This window comes from Pyrgilauda ruficollis, unplaced genomic scaffold (genome assembly GCF_017590135.1).
Source record: "Pyrgilauda ruficollis isolate IOZ18807 unplaced genomic scaffold, ASM1759013v1 scaffold2, whole genome shotgun sequence".
NCBI classification, from domain to species: Eukaryota; Metazoa; Chordata; class Aves; order Passeriformes; family Passeridae; genus Pyrgilauda; species Pyrgilauda ruficollis.
Genome location: NW_024519206.1, coordinates 11,048,628 through 11,064,485, shown reverse-complemented (window position 1 = coordinate 11,064,485; position 15,858 = coordinate 11,048,628). Strand labels below are relative to the sequence as shown.

At 40.7% G+C, this 15,858-nt stretch overlaps 1 protein-coding gene across 2 annotated transcripts in view; it reads right to left on the bottom strand.

Annotated features, from left to right (window-relative positions):
* PALS2 (protein associated with LIN7 2, MAGUK family member) overlaps positions 1-15,650 on the bottom strand; it is a 59,764-nt gene extending 44,114 nt beyond the window's left edge. Inside the window, exon 1 of one of the 2 annotated variants that reach the window (XM_041466603.1) lies at positions 15,529-15,650. The gene's annotated coding sequence lies outside the window, so the exon portion shown is untranslated. The remainder of the gene's footprint in view (positions 1-15,528) is intronic. The other variant, XM_041466604.1, reaches the window with a different exon arrangement.
* Between the last annotated feature and the right edge of the window lie 208 nt (positions 15,651-15,858).

Genomic DNA, 15,858 nt, shown 5'->3' with positions numbered 1-15,858 from the left:
GTCTATGAACATAGCCCCCAGAAGACCTGCACACATTCCACTTGTCATGTGGTAGAAGAAAAGTCCTAGACTCAGGACAGAACCTGGTTGACTGTCTCTACTCAAAGAGCAGCTTATAATTTCAAGCAGCCCAGGCTTGCACTTCCCTAAGTCAACAGACCCTGATTCCTCAGCTACATGCATCCTGAGAGTCAGCTGCACATGTGTGCAAAGTTGCAAAGACTGCTGGACTGCAATGGCACATGCTGGACTTTAGCTTGCTTTTTGGTCCAGTCAGGAAGGGAAAACAGCTTGAAGAAATAGATCTAATAAAGTAAACCACATGCAGGTAGACTCCCAAACACCTGTCCCTGGACAGATCCAGTGGCACACTAAAAAAGGCACCAGCACAGCAGCCTGGTGAGCACTTACTGGATCGCTGATCCAGCCTACTGGCATTAGTTTGTACATTGAGAGATCCTTTAGAAACATCAGATTATCATGTCAAAACTTCCTTTGGAATACTGTTTGTAACAAACCTCAGCAGTATTAACACCATATTACTTGGAAATGGACCTTTCTATCTTCATTAATATCATTTCCATAAATCAAGCTTACTGATGGCACCGAATATTCCTCTACAGTAACTTGCCATAGTTACAGCAATCCCATTTGATCCTGTAAGAAGGAATTTGTGTTCAATGACTGAAGCATTTGAAACATGAAAGAAGCTTTCTCAGCTGCAGAAAATCTGGCAGATATTCTGTTTTTCCAAAGACAGTGTCAGGATTTAAATACCACATCACTTCTCAGCGTAAGTTTTCAGACCCAGACAAGCCAACTTTCATGCAGAAGGAATCAACACTTGTTTTTTTAATACCAGAGAGACTGGTTTGAATGAGCTCCTGCCAGTAGTTCAAAAAAGAAGCCAAGTCTCTATATTGAAAAAATCTTTTCACAAATTAATTACCATGCCTCTGTCCAGAACAATGGACATCAAGAGCTATGAAGGATAAAGATTCAATCAGGCATGCATTACGTTGGCTCAACATAGGATTAAATTATGGCTGAAAGGGTAGAGAATTAAATAGTCTCATGGTAATTTTTTGATATACACTCTAAGTACTTGAAATTCACTATACAGTTACATAAATTTCACATGTGCTCAAAACTGTGATCTTCCTCTGCTTAATAAATGAATTGTTAGCATGTCAAACAAGTTAAAACAGAAGACTCCAAGAAGACCTGCAACTTCCCTGGTCTCATGTGCCAACCAGAAACTTAAACATGAACAGAAAAACATTCTCATCCATGCTAAATACCAGCAGGATACTGCAGAACCCTTCCCCTAAAGGATTTTTACCAATGACTTACACTGTTCATCAGTTTTCCTAATTCTTTACTTAAAGTCCATCACTCTGCAGGCAGTTCTTGTTCCAGAGAACAGGTACCTTTTTGTGAGAAAGAAACACTTACACAGTGCTTTATGTGCACACATCAGATCTCTCATTTTAAATTATCAGGAAGACTGTCTTAAGTTCAAGACTTAATAAAATGATTAAATCAGTATAGTAATTCTACCAGTCTCACTCTTCAGTTCTGAGGCTTTCCAAGAACAGGTGGATACAGATTTTTCTGTACGAAAGATACAGAAAAACAATGCAAAGATTGATGAAATGAGAAGTTTATAGCACAGCACAAATCTGCTTCATGCAGCAGAGCTGCAAGACTCCACCATAAATTTGAAGCATGGAAATATCACTGCAACTGCATCCCAGTCATTCTTGCTTCACCAAACATTTTTATTTAAATCTACTGTGCTAACAGCACAGCAAAGCCATACAATATACAGTGTTCTATGACTTCCAAGATTCTATAAAAGACACACACATAACACAATAGCATCCCAAACATATTCTCAGACACAGCACTTCCAATATCATGCACAAATAATTCTCTATAAAAACTTGCTGACTTTAATCCTTTGAAGACTTTTGTTGGATTATATTTCAGGAGGGGTAGAAAATATATTTCAGTGAGTTTAATCACCACCATGATGCACAAATTCAAGATCATCTTAGTGTCAATTATCTCTCATGGGCTTTTTGCAGTCATCATACCAACCATCAGAGCACAGGCCGGTGCACATACCCCGACATCAGAGTTCAAATCATTCAGCCAAATACCCTACCATACACAGAGAAGCTGGTTATCTCTCCAACACAGACATAAAAGAAAAAATTTGTTGGAGAGCTACAAGTCCTGAGCACCTATTTAATAGTGAATTATTTGAAACTATATCTAATGAAAGGGAAAAAATGGCTGGAAAGCAGGCAACACATTATGATTAACTTAAAAAACTAGATACAGCAAAAGGAGTAGCTCAGTAGGAAAAACAAAAAAAATGTGAAATGTCTTAGATATTCCAGCTAATGGCCCAGGAAACCATACCTCAATCTGTCATTTTTGTATCTAGCACTACCACATGGTGCTTGCACCAGGCTGGAAGGGGCAGTGCTTAAATGGAACTGTCACCTGTTCTACCTGTCTTCATGTACACAGATTGGCACTTCTGCCTGGAAGATGACACGATGCTTCTTCATTGATGCAAAAGAGAGGGAGGTTCCCAATGCTGAGTCCCTCACTGTGCCCCTCTTTCAGCAACGCTGCCTTTTAAAGTTTGTTAGACAATATTCCAGAGAAGTAGAATTTGCACAAATATTACTGAAAAGGATTTAAGTGTATGTTTAGCTGCAAGCAGGTAACCAGCCCCAGTGACTTCCAAGTTAAGGCATCAGTTAAAGTTGGTTTGGGAATTATGTCACAAAAAAATAATAAAAAGGAAGTGACCTACTTGAATGAAAGACTCATGCAGAGGTTTATATGCTCAGATCCCCTCAAAACAGGCTGACAAGAGGTATTTGCATGTATTTCCTTAAGTACAAACTGTGAAATGTCACACAGCACAACTCTTGATTAATCCATTAGGTTCATACAGACTCAAGATTTTTCCACTATCTTTCTATTCACTGCCTATTTCTGCTCACACAGGAAAGTACCCCTTCTGTTTCCTAAGTATACCCAATACTTAAGAATCAGAGCAGATACTAAAACCAAAATGGCAGCTTAGCTGAAAAAAAAGAAATTAGTAGCTTGAATAAAAGCAACCTGAGCTAAAGACATTCAGAGATCTTTCTAACATTTTTAAATTCCAATTTAAAACAGGATGGCCAAGATCTCAAGAGTCTCCTTATAAGTCTTCACTTCTTCAGCCTTTCTTCATCCTTTTAATTCATTCAGAAGCTGCCAATGAACTCTAAAATCTACGTAACAGAAGCTTTAGCAAGATTCTAATTTTGGTCACAGATAACTAAGTAGAGCAATTCTAGATAATATTAGCTGAGATTTATGATGCATTCAACATCTTCAGATGCACAAGAGTATTTTTGGGCATCACTTGGAAAGACAATATTCAATGTACAGCTGGTAAATTTTATTCCTTTCTTCCTCCTATTTCTATAAGAGAAGCATATTCATGCTGCAGTTTCTCTTTTTTTTTTTTTTTTTTCTCCAAAGGAACTATTTCTTCAGCAAGAGAAAACACAAGTCTGGTCAAGCCTCACTTTCAACATATCAAGATGATCAAGTTATAGCTGGTTTTGAGAGCAGAAGTTAGATAAACCTTTGTCACTTCTCTGAGCAAGATGCACCAATAATTAGAGGAAGACCTGCCCTCTTGGTGCAACTCAGGATAAAAAAGGTCAATTTTTTCTGAACTCCATGTATGTTGTGTAGTATCTTTTCCATTTCTGCTGCATTATTACTTAACTAACTAAATAAAAAAAAACTTCACATAATTATTTATTTTACCTACCACTATCAAAATCTCTTCTCCAAAGACAAAAGAGCACCTATAAAAGCCTAGATCAAGTTTTGGTAATGGAACTGTTCTTACTTTTATACGCTTCCCAATTTCTGTCAAACCTGAGAGCTTCCACATTCCACTCAGACCAAACTAGAGGTTTGTCAATGATTACACTTCCTATTAAAAGGTAATAAGAAAGTCACCCTGAAAAAGTGTTTTTAAAGCCTTTCTAGAGAACTGTATTGGGACATTACTTTGTTATTGCCTCTTTAAATGACAAAAGGATCAAACACGAGAACTGAGACTTTTACCAATAAGTGAGATGATAGATTGGAAAATAAAGGGGAAAGAGCTCTTTACATCTCTCTGAATCCTTGACACCACATTTCCAGCACATAGTAGAAAATTTTTATAACACTAAGCCTTTAGTCTGTATGGAAATCAATGCTTGGATTTTAAGATCTTGTATCTAGCTGATTTCACTTGAAAGCACATATCCAGTTCACTGCTAACACAGGATGATCTAGAACACCTGACTCCATTCCTCTTCCTTATGTCACAAGACTGAACCTAGAAGCTTTAAAGCCATTGCTTATTGCTGTAAAACTGGAAGTGTTTTCCAAGTGATACCAATTCTGAAAAACTGCTAGCTACCTGTAGAATGACTGAAGTGAGTGAGGGAAAGATGAGCCAGCTGCTTCAGCTTCTTCCAAATGATATAGGACAACGTGAAGGGGTACATTAGGAAGGAAGTTTTTTAATCACAGCAACTGAGACAGTGATGTTTCCTTATCATCTATGCATTTCCACAGATCAGTTGAACATGCTTCCAGGCACAGGATACCATACTGTCAAGACTATCTTGAAAGAGCATTTCTATTGCTAATTGAGAAGTCTTCCCTTTAGCTTCAGACGACCACCTTTTATCAGCACACACATGTAAGTTTGAAGGACTCAGTGACCAAACAACCCAAAATTCAAACGATCAGAATGTTCTTCCTTTAATCCCAACACACTTTATATTTCTGTGTTTATTAAAACCCCACACTAAAGGCAGAAAACCTTTAAAGTCACACCAAGATATTTGCCAAGGCTAGGCAAGGTGCCTGCGTGGAAGCCAGTATCAGAAGGAACATATCACATGGCAGCAGTCAGATTTCTAGAGAGCAGGTAAATATGGAAACAGTCTTACAAGCTCCAGTGTTTGGAGGCTAAACATCTATTTCTGTTGTTTCACCTGGACACATCATTACGCAGAAAGGAGCAATGGCCCACCAAAGACCAACCTATGGGTATCCTGGTCAGTCTGACATGCTTCCTGAACTAAAGGACGGGTAATCATTAATCTGCTGCAAACTTGCCACCAGCTGTTACCAAAACAAGAACTAGTACTGGTTCAATCTTCACAGAAGACTACAATGCAGCACATATCACATCTCAGTTATCAAGCACTTCAGTGAAAATCCATTGTTAATTATTTAAAGAAACTAAACAGTAATCCAATCCAAGGATAAGAGTTTCTCATGTTTAATCAAACAGATCTCTAGTGCACACTAGCAATTTATGTATGAATACTGATCCATTAAGGAGCTGAGACCAGTTTTGAAATTGAAGCATCTTGAATGGTAAAAGCACCCAACACAAATTACATAAACAATCCACAACTTAATTTAATTTAAAAAATCTTTAGGTTAAATGTTAACCAGATTCTGGGAGACTACCTAGAGAAAATGTCATGTATGCTTAGTTTATATTTATGCTTTCCTAGACAGTTTATGGATGTTGGGTTTTCTGTTTACAGACAAGCGTTCTTTTTCTTAAGATACATATGTATGCATATATATACACCCACACACGTATATAAAATACTACATTTTATTAAAAATTCCTTCTTTTTCTGTCTATTTCCATATATGTATGCAGTTGCATGCACGCATACAAACAAAATAAAACATACATATTTTTAAAAGACAGACTGCAACTTCCAATCCATTACTGGTATCAACCCAGTCCAGCTCAAATGGGTAATATCCTAACACAGAGGAAGAGCACATCAAACAGGAGAAAGTTCCTGATGCAGGGTCTTTCTTCAGCACAATATTAGAGAGTAGGAATCTTCTTCTTACAGGTAGCCACACCCACAGCTGCTAATGTGTGCCTGGTATTTCAGGTCATCCTCTTGCATTTATATTGGCTTCCTAATGACTTGCACAAGAGCAGAGAAAGAAAAAGAGTGGCAAATGCATAATCTGTTCTTTACTCAGAGATGGACTTCCTGGAGACCTTGAAGTCTTACGCCTTTAGCATTATCAATCATTCTGCTGTCTTACATTTCAATCCCCTCTGCAAAGCTATAAGATCTTTTTGGAAGCTGCTAATTTGCAGGCCCAGGGCAATTACATAAGATGTTATTTTAGTCATGAACAACGCACTACATTTTGGAATCCGCTGCTGTTGTGCATTAGCACAATGAATTCTTCATCAGTTTTTGGATAATGATGTCTAGGCACTTGGGGACCATGCTATGCTTCTTTATGCCTACCTGGAAGCTGAATTTAAGGCTATCCAGACACTAATTTTTCTGGTCCCAGCATCTTCTCATCAAGACACATCCATGTCTTCTGTCTTCTTGAAAATCTGCTCAGAGAAAACATTAATAGGAGCTCCTGACAGATTCTGCATGGTTTCAGATGCTGCACTGCATGTTAGAAAAAGGAGCTTGATGGAACTTGAGTCTGACTCAATGACAGTTGTTATTATTTGAAAACCTACTGTATTCAATGGGACCCAAGCACTTTCAGGTTTGCAATGGACTTACATGTTACTTAGCTAGGCTGCAGCACTTCACTGACAACACAAGTAACAAGTTTTACCCTTTAACATTGCATTACTTTTGCATTAGTACATAATACTCCTGCACTTTGATACCAGATGCCAACTACAGAACTAAAATGACTGCCTCTACAGATGTCCTGGCTAGTCCTGTATTCAACACAAACAGGAAGTCATATTCTGAGACCTCAAAACACCAAAGATTTCCTTCTATTTCAAAACAGCACTGTATTATTAGAAGGTTAATTTGCAAATTAATCTCTGTAGTCTTCTCTCATCTACTGCTTAAGTGTGCTGCTGCTTCTTAAAGTAAGTAAAATCCAAATACAAACAGGTCATTTATATAAATGCATTTGCATCCAATCATGGCTCACAATCATCTATCCAGAGATTTGCCCTTCCTGCTAAAGTTCATGAAAAAAATAGGAAAAAACATTCTCCTATCTTCCCTGACTAACTCTGCTCCTCTGTTTATTTCACACTGACTGGCTTTCTGTCCAAAAATTTTGTAACAGAGGTAAGAGTAGTAACTTGATTTATTCATGAAGCTTACTGCCAAACTACTGGAAAGATTTCAAACCCAGAACTCTGGAAATACAGATTTAACAAAAACATTGCTCTAGCTAGACTTGGTTAAATGTCACAGTTGAAAGATTTAGTGTGGTTACTCTCTGCTTATTAAGTAAATATTTCCAGTATTTCCAAATTAAGAAACTCTACAACTGAGACTAACTGAACACAGCCTGAGCTGTATGAAGTTGAGGAGCAGAACAGATACCTACCTGAGGAAACTAAGTTATAGGCGAAAAAAGTTAATGTCATCCTCTCAAATGCAAGTATTCTTAACTTTCCCAGCCTAGTTATAAGGAAGACTAGTAAGCATTAAAAGTGATCTAAATTTTAAAGTAATTACAGAAAAATAAAACTCCATGTATTAACTCACCCTGGAGGGAAAAACAGAGTAATCTAATTCAAACTAGTCTATGGCTGTCCAGAGAGATTACCTCCTGGAAGTACAGTAATTATATTTGTAAAGTAAAATCATTTATGCCTGGGGTAGGGAAGCCCAAGGGATTTTATTTTTTTTATTATTATTTGAAATGTGTAAAAGCTTTATAGTGACATCCATAGTGAGAAATGTGCTTTGTGCACAAAAGTACACATTCTGCGTAAGGGGCTCATCAGAAGTGGTAAACAGACAACTGGTACAACTGTTCATATGTGACATCTAGTGTGATACAGACATACAGTCACACTTTTCCATACAGGGCCCATACATTCTAAGCTAAGTAGCAGACTGTTCTGAAACTTATTACACATGCATTTTTTACCAAATTTGTAATTAGACTAATTCTTACTATCCTAAAGAAAGGATTCTTAATGTTCCTCGTTGTAGTTTTTTTTGCAAGTACCTTAACAAATAAAATTACTTTGAAAAACCCAACCAAACACTACATTCTTACGAGCTCAAACTTACTTCCAAGTGTCTTAGTTTAACAACTCCAGTTAATAGCAAGACATAACAGTACCATTCTGACAATCACACTGCCATATAAAACTCTCAAAACACTTGTGGTTTTTGAAGAAACAAGGTGTGTGGTCAAACAAGGTCTAACTTACGTCTTGTCTACAAAAGAGAACTCTCCCAGGAGCCAGAAGTTCACGGTTTGAACAGTTAAAGAGAGACAAAGTAAAACAATACCAGAAACTTGAAATCCTCTATGAAGCAGTTATCTCAGAAATTTGAAATTACCACAATGCACCTTGAGACCCTCCACTTTATGATGAGTCCACCTGCTGAACAGTCCACCCATCTTTTCCATTTCCTATTCATTAGTGCCAATGAAGTTCTTCCTTCTGAAGGCCCCTGCTGCTTTCCTAAAGAGCACGGAATCTGATCTAAGACCAAGAACTGTGTGCTAAACTTGTTAAGAACTACACATTTCTTTCTGCTGCTGTTTAGTTAGTCTGTGCTGTTTGCAGAGCTATTTGCCAAGATTTGACACAGTTAAATGTGCACGCTTCAATTCATAGCTAATAAATTCCATTCAGCAGTAAACCTGCCTGCTTCCAGGCGACAGCACAAAAAGTCTCAGCAGAGACTGCACCAATCTCCCCATCTAATAGACTGCTGGATGGGACAGTCCTTTTTTGACACAACTACAAGAGCAAGATTCCTAACTGAATAAATTTTTGGCAACAGCAGATTGATTTTTTTTTTTTTAAACGAATTTAGCCACTTATTTGTTAAGAAGCAGCAACCTGTTCTCAGCTAGGCAAGCAGCCATCCGCACGACAGGAGCTGGCTTCTGTCACTCAGCCGGTGCGGTGGCCCCGACGGCCCCGAGCCCATCCCAGCGCGCTGTCCCGGCGTGGCCACTGGAGAGCGCTCTTGAGCCACCTTTGCGAGCCGACCCGGCGCGCTCGGGCTCCGCACTCCAACTTGGAAATCATTAAATACAAAACCCTTTTCTGCCCCTTTTTAACAAAGCCTCTGACATTCTCACCAGTGCACACACCCAGTTAACCTCCCACTCCAATAGCACGATTTCTAGCAATGTCTGGATCCCTAAGACTTACCCGTTGGAGGCCAGTGGTTCGTGTGTGGCAGACACAAAGACAGATGATGGATGGATGGATTTTTTTTCCTATCAAATTATGTGTCAAATTCAAGATACAATTCAACTCTTCAGTGCTCCCATACCCCCTTCTCTTTGTGTATTTGTGGCCTGTCCTCAAAACTGCCCAAACGTTTCTCCCCTCCAGCAAGAGGAACATGAAACACATGTGAGGACTCTCAACCATCAGTCGGAGCAATTCAAGCAGTCATTACTGCCCTGTGACCAGGTAATGTTACAGAAGTGCTGATTAAAACCCAGCAACACAAGTTACCAGTTTATCTTGCCTCCCAAAGCACAATGACTTAAAGCTAGTGTGTCCATTTGATCCCTCTTGCGACAAGACACCGGTGAGATTATTGCAGAGCTAATGATGGACAGACAACTCCTCTCACACAACAGGCTTACAACAAGGTTGAATTTTATCCATGCAGCAAGTGGGCCATCCCACATAAAGCTACGAAAAAATAAAACAAAATTCACAGAACTGAAACCAAGTGTTTCACTTGATAAATAAGCCTTAGTTGAACACTGCTTTAAATACCACACATTGCATTGTACACCCAGAGTTTGTCCTCAGGGAAGATCATGTAAGACAAATGCCAACTGCAACAAGTTGCTGGGAAGTTGTTAAAATACTACAAAGATTAAATCTGTGTAAAGGAGCGTCACTGGTCAGAAGTGACTGATCAAGCACTGCTCATCCCATTTTGCTGTTCTGTACCAACTATAGTGTAAGCAGCAGAGCTGTGGCAGTAGATCTGAGAAGAGACTGTCTGCCTGATTTGAATTCAGATGACTGAATGCCCTACTGTCACACACTCCATGAACATTAAGTTTAACTTACCAACTTTTCCCTGCCTGCATGCTCTTGACCAAAGAATGCGTAAAATGAACTTTCAGTTGTTAATTACAGCTCTTTCTAATGATCTGAAGAATGCGTGAGAAGCTGTAAGCAGCAGTATGAGTACAGCAAAATTAATAACGTTCAAGCAATTTCTGTGCAGCAACCCTGTCCTTCGCTACAGCACAACAACAAAATACAGTAAGCCAGAATAGCTTGGAAAGGAGAAATTAACTTTTCTCTCACTTCATTTGCTAGAATATAGTCTGTCTTCCTAGTTTGAGAACTTCTGCTGCATAAGCAGTTTCATCTTGCCAAAAAGACTTCTGTAAACTTCAACAGAGGATGAGGAAAGGAATGGGATGGAATTTTAATAAGATATGTAAAGGCTGACTTACCAACTGGCCTACTGACTTGTTAAAAAATAAATCAACATCACATAAAAAGTTGTTGACATATTTTACATGCAAAACCTCTGACATCATCCCTGCAGTCAGATCTCTGAACAATTAATGAATGAACATGGAATAAAATATTTTTTTTAAAATTTAGCGTGGAATGGAATAGCACAGTCAGAATGGCTGATACATCTTTCTTTTATTCTCCTGCTGATTTACTTGAGGGCTCCCCTACCTTGTGTAACTAGTCTTAAGAAAAAACTTTATCCAATCTTTTTACCCTCAGTCTATTTACCCTTAATCTGCTTTGCTCCATCCTGTGTTTCGATATTTTAAAAGGTATCACTTAAACTTTTCATTAATGCATATTTGATCAGTGGGTGGAGATAATTAGAAAATTAAACCCAAACTATTTGAGTAGCCGCTCTTGCTACAGAAGCAATATTTGAATGCCACAGCTCTTTCAGTAAGAGGCTTAAGTAAACTATCTTAAAATAAAAATTTAAACTTTTTCTTACATCCTAATTTTCATTATTTCAATAGTATCTTGATAAAATGTCTGCAATCAAAATGTAAAGGCTTAAGCTTATTTCAAATCAACAATTGTCTCCACCTACTGGAAAAGTGAATTTAACTGAAACAGTAATTTGATCCTTTGGGATCTGGGTAAGCAGAAGCTGCAAGAGGAGCAATGTTTTTGTGTAAGATACAAAGAATTTGTATGTGCCATCATGTTTTGTGTCCCTCTCCCCCAAAAACTGATTTATAGAAACCATAGTAATTTCTCTGCAGTAAGCATGGATTTCACTGAGCGCCTACTCTCAAACAGTTCCTTGTCAGAATGTAAAACTAGTCAATACTCTTAAAAAACACGTATAGGTAATTTATTAAATAACATTTGTTCCTAGTAAATCTGAAATGTCATCTGATTTCAGTATCTTTCTAATTCCCACCATGGTTTCATGAGACCTGGACACTAGAATGAGTTCTTTAAATAACTGATGTGCAAAACCCATGGAATGGTTGCTAATATGAAACACTGTTATGTTACGAAAGACTGTATGAAACACCTTTTTCTTTTAAGCCACAGACATTAAAAATAATTAAAACATGATGATAAGAGTAGACAACATCCCATTTTTCAATTCTGATTGTTATTATCTAACAAAGGTTGTGAAATTATCGTAACTTCAAAGACTCTAATTAACCCAAAATAGGAATGCAAATGTGTACATATGGAAGAACCCCTATCCTAACCTCTTGTTCTATCTTTTTTTTGGTCTCTATTATTCTTGTAAGAGTGACATCAGCCGTAACTACATAATTCAGGCATGCTTTATTCTGAAAAAAAGCAATTTTAAGCCACAGGATAGCACATTACCATCACCATGCTTTGTTGCACTACAGTATTCTGTAGTATAACCTGAGATCCAGCTGCAGATGCTTATAGTGACCATGGAATCATACAGGCCCTGTAACAGTATGTGTGACCAGCACATCTGTATTCCAGCCTGTCTCTTGCATGTCACACCAAATTAAACTCTCCTTCTCCAGCACCCTCTATGAGCTTCTTCTCTTGTTGGGGACAGTAAAACCACTTTTCCCTCTCACAGACTTGCTCTTAATCCTGCCATCATATTCGATGTCATATTTCCACACAAATAAGTCCAATAGTGTCTGTACCCCTCTAGTTGCAGGATGCTTCTAAAAATTCAGGTTTTTACCACATGTGCAACCCTTCCAGGTTTTATCCAATTTTAGTTTAAGCACAGAACATGACGGGACACTTTATTTTAACATATGTGAGCTTTTCATCTTTTCAGATCTTGAGAGTATTATTCCTTCCATATCTGCATGGAGACTGTCACAATCCCAAGTGCATACCTGTCTCTTGAGCAGAGAAATTCCTCCCACTTCTTCTTCAGCATGAGAAAAGATGCACTGATCAGTGTCCTGCACAGAGGATCAAAGGGCACTCCTAAGCCTGGGACAGTCACACCCAGTGAGAACTTTAAACCACTCAGCAGAAAGTATGGGTTTAAAGCAGGACACTGAACTTCTAGAAAATGGCATTCAAAATACAATTTCTACAAACAAATTGATTTAGAATAACACAAGAATTCAGAGACTAAGTCACTGTACAAAGAGACTCATACTAAAGGGTCTTTTGCTCGTCATTTTGGCATTATGAAGTTTTCTGCAGATCACTGACCTCTGTTTCTGCACAAAGAAATACCAAACACATGGACTTAACAGCAAGCTGGATCTTGATGCTCACCAAAGATATCCAGTGTTTGAGGATAATGTTCTGATCACATCCTTAACAACTTACAATAATGCCAAATTATTTGATCAATTGCTTGTTTTTCCTGCTTTTACTATGGTTAATTATCAACTAAAAATACCAAAACTAGTAAGTCATACTGCCAAAATTTCTGTTCCTTTCTGCCTCCCTGAGGTTTACAAAACCATTCCTTTCCTTTTTTTTTTTTTACAAAATAAAAAAAAGGAAAACTAAGATCAGATTAAAAATGTATGCTCTAAATAAGAAATGGCTTAAAAGTCAGGTTCTTGCAGATATTCCTCCTATTACCATTTAAGACTCGTATTATTCAGGCACATTTTCATTACTTCCTTTCTTATTTTCCTTTTATTAAAAATAAAAAGAAGAAAAAATAAACCATCATGACTTAATAGCTTCTGCTAATTGTTTTAAGGAAAAAAGGGCACAAGAAAGAGGTAGTTCAAAAAAGGTCCAACTGCACATATGTTGCAACAGCTTTTCAATCATTTTAGAGACTTAGCCTATGCAGTTTGCCCACTAACAGAGCAGCAGAACAGATACCATTCCACAGAGCTGGTACAGTATATTTGTCAATAATTTCCATACTAATTAGTTCTCAACAAGACAAGCTGAAAGAGCAGTGATCCATAAGATCTAAAATAAATGCAAGCACCCTGAATTCAAGGAAGCTGAATACACACCCTTTTGGTTACATGTCAAAGATTCCATTTTAAAAAAATGAATAAACAAAAAACTCCAAAACCTAAACAACAAAATAAAAACCTAGCAGTGCTACCAGCATTGTGACACCATAGCTCAGTACTGCAGATTTTTCACACCAACACAGATCTCAGGTAATGTACCTAGTGCAATACTTTGAGAAGAAATTAAGGACATAAGACCATCAATTCCAAGCATTTCAAGGGAGGGAAGAGGAAACTAAAGATTTCTCTGAAGCATCATTTAAAAATCCCATTGAAATGAGCTCAAACTAGACTCCAATTGTCAGCACTTTATTTAAATGAGAATTTTCTCTATGTCCTTTTCAGGAAGAATTTTTTGGCAGATGTTGTATGGTCCGGTCAAAGTGTTAAAAGCCAACCACCTCAGCAGAAATAAAAGGAAACATTATGATGCTAGTGTCAACCCAGCCAGTTTAACAGACACTATCTGTTCAGAAGCAGCATGCTAAGATTTCAAAGCCTCCTCTAGTCCGACATCTATTTATAGGTGCCCAGTCTCCGTACAATTTCTCGCAGCCTCTTCTCTCAAAATCAAGTGAGAGAAGTTTAATGGATATAATCCTGGGCCTTGTGCCGCAAGATGGCCAGGAAATCTGCAACTCTCCTCCAGCAAACCCATGTGGAGGGAGACCCATGTGCAGTCAGGAGAGGAGACTGGTCAAACCTACGCAGGAGCCAAATACATGGGATAAACCTTCCCCCTCTGTTTCAGAAACGCACACATTTTTCCTCAGCCAGCAAGTTGACAGTAAAGAACCACATCAGCATCAGAGCTTCAGCAAAAGATACCAGTCTGCTTCCTCCTCAACACCACGCAACAGCCTAAGCCAGCTGCCTTTCAAGCCAAGACAGAAGCTATCCAAGCCAGCTTTGACCCCCGGACAGCAGCAATGTCATCCAAGCACCTTCCCACCTACAATGCTACTACTGTACATTGCACCTTCCGCAAAGAAACTCAGAGGCTGCTGGCTTTTTTTCCGTGCAGCCTCTACCACCCAGCACCCATGCACGTTTTTTTAAAGCACTGATCCAGGTCGGCTCTCCTTCATCTCCACCAGATGTAACATCGCAGGAAGGGTGCAGATATTTTCCTGCATACGGAGCACAACGCCACAGGCTAAACTCTGGTCCAAGCTCCGCACGTCCATCCCCGCTGCCTCCTCTCCTACACCTACATCCACTTGCCTGTAGTACTCGTACAACGACCGAGGAGATGACAGCACTGCTGGAAACTCCTGCCCACCTGATCACAACCACATTTTCGCCCCTTTCCCCAGTCAGAGGCAGACGGAAGGGGAGGGTTGACTTCCTCAGGTAGAAAATAAGCAGGGAAAGGCCGGGGCAGAGATCAGGAGAGGAAGAATCACCCCAAAGGGAGAGGAGATAATCCCCGAGAGGCGAGGCTGCGGAGGAGCATAAACGCGGAGGGAGGGACAGCGAACTGGGGGGATAATCCGGCAGAGAAGGGGGGAGATAATCCCCTCGGAGGGGGGAGGTGGAGGATCCCGGAGAGGGAGGGGCGGGAAACCTGATAATCTCCAGGAGGAGAGAAAATACCGGGAAAGGGGGTGGGGGAAAGGGGGCGGGTGGATAATCCGGAGCGGCAGATGAAGCGCGAGTCTCCCGGGGACGTATCCGGAGGCGGGAGGAGGAGGGTTAATCCCCGCTCTAGGGGCAAAAATCCCTCTTCCCGGACTCCGGCGCTGCCATGTTCGCTCCCCTGCAGGCCCGCCCGGCCCCGCTACCTGCGGACGGCTCTTCCCGCCTCACGCCACACGCACACGCGGCGCCTCCGCTCCCGCCGCCGGGTCGAGGGGCTCGGCCGGGATGGCTGCGGGACCCCGCCTCCCACCACCATTTCCCCGCCGGCTGGGAGGGACGGGAGAAGCGAGTAGCCGGGCGGGAGGACCCTCCCTCCCCCCCACCCCGCGCGCACGCGACCTCCCCGCCGGTACGGGAACTCACCGGCCGGCACCGACTCCCGCTGCTCCCCGTCCCCTCCTCCCTCAGCGGGCGCCGTTCCGCCCCATGGACGATCCCGGGCGCGCGGGGCTGCCGGAGGGACGGCGCGAGCCGGAGGTGCCGCCGCCGCTCTGCGCCCGCCTCGGCGCGCGCCGCCGGCGTGGCTGTAGCACNCGCGCGCGCGCGGCCTCCGCGGCAGTGGCGCGCGAGCGCCTCCCCCGCACCCGCCCGGAGGGAGGGAGCGCGCGCGCTTTTGCCTCGCCCCCCCCCTCCCCCGCCTCTCCGTGAGTGCGTGTGAGTGTCTGTGCGAGAGTGAATGTGAGTGAGAGGGGC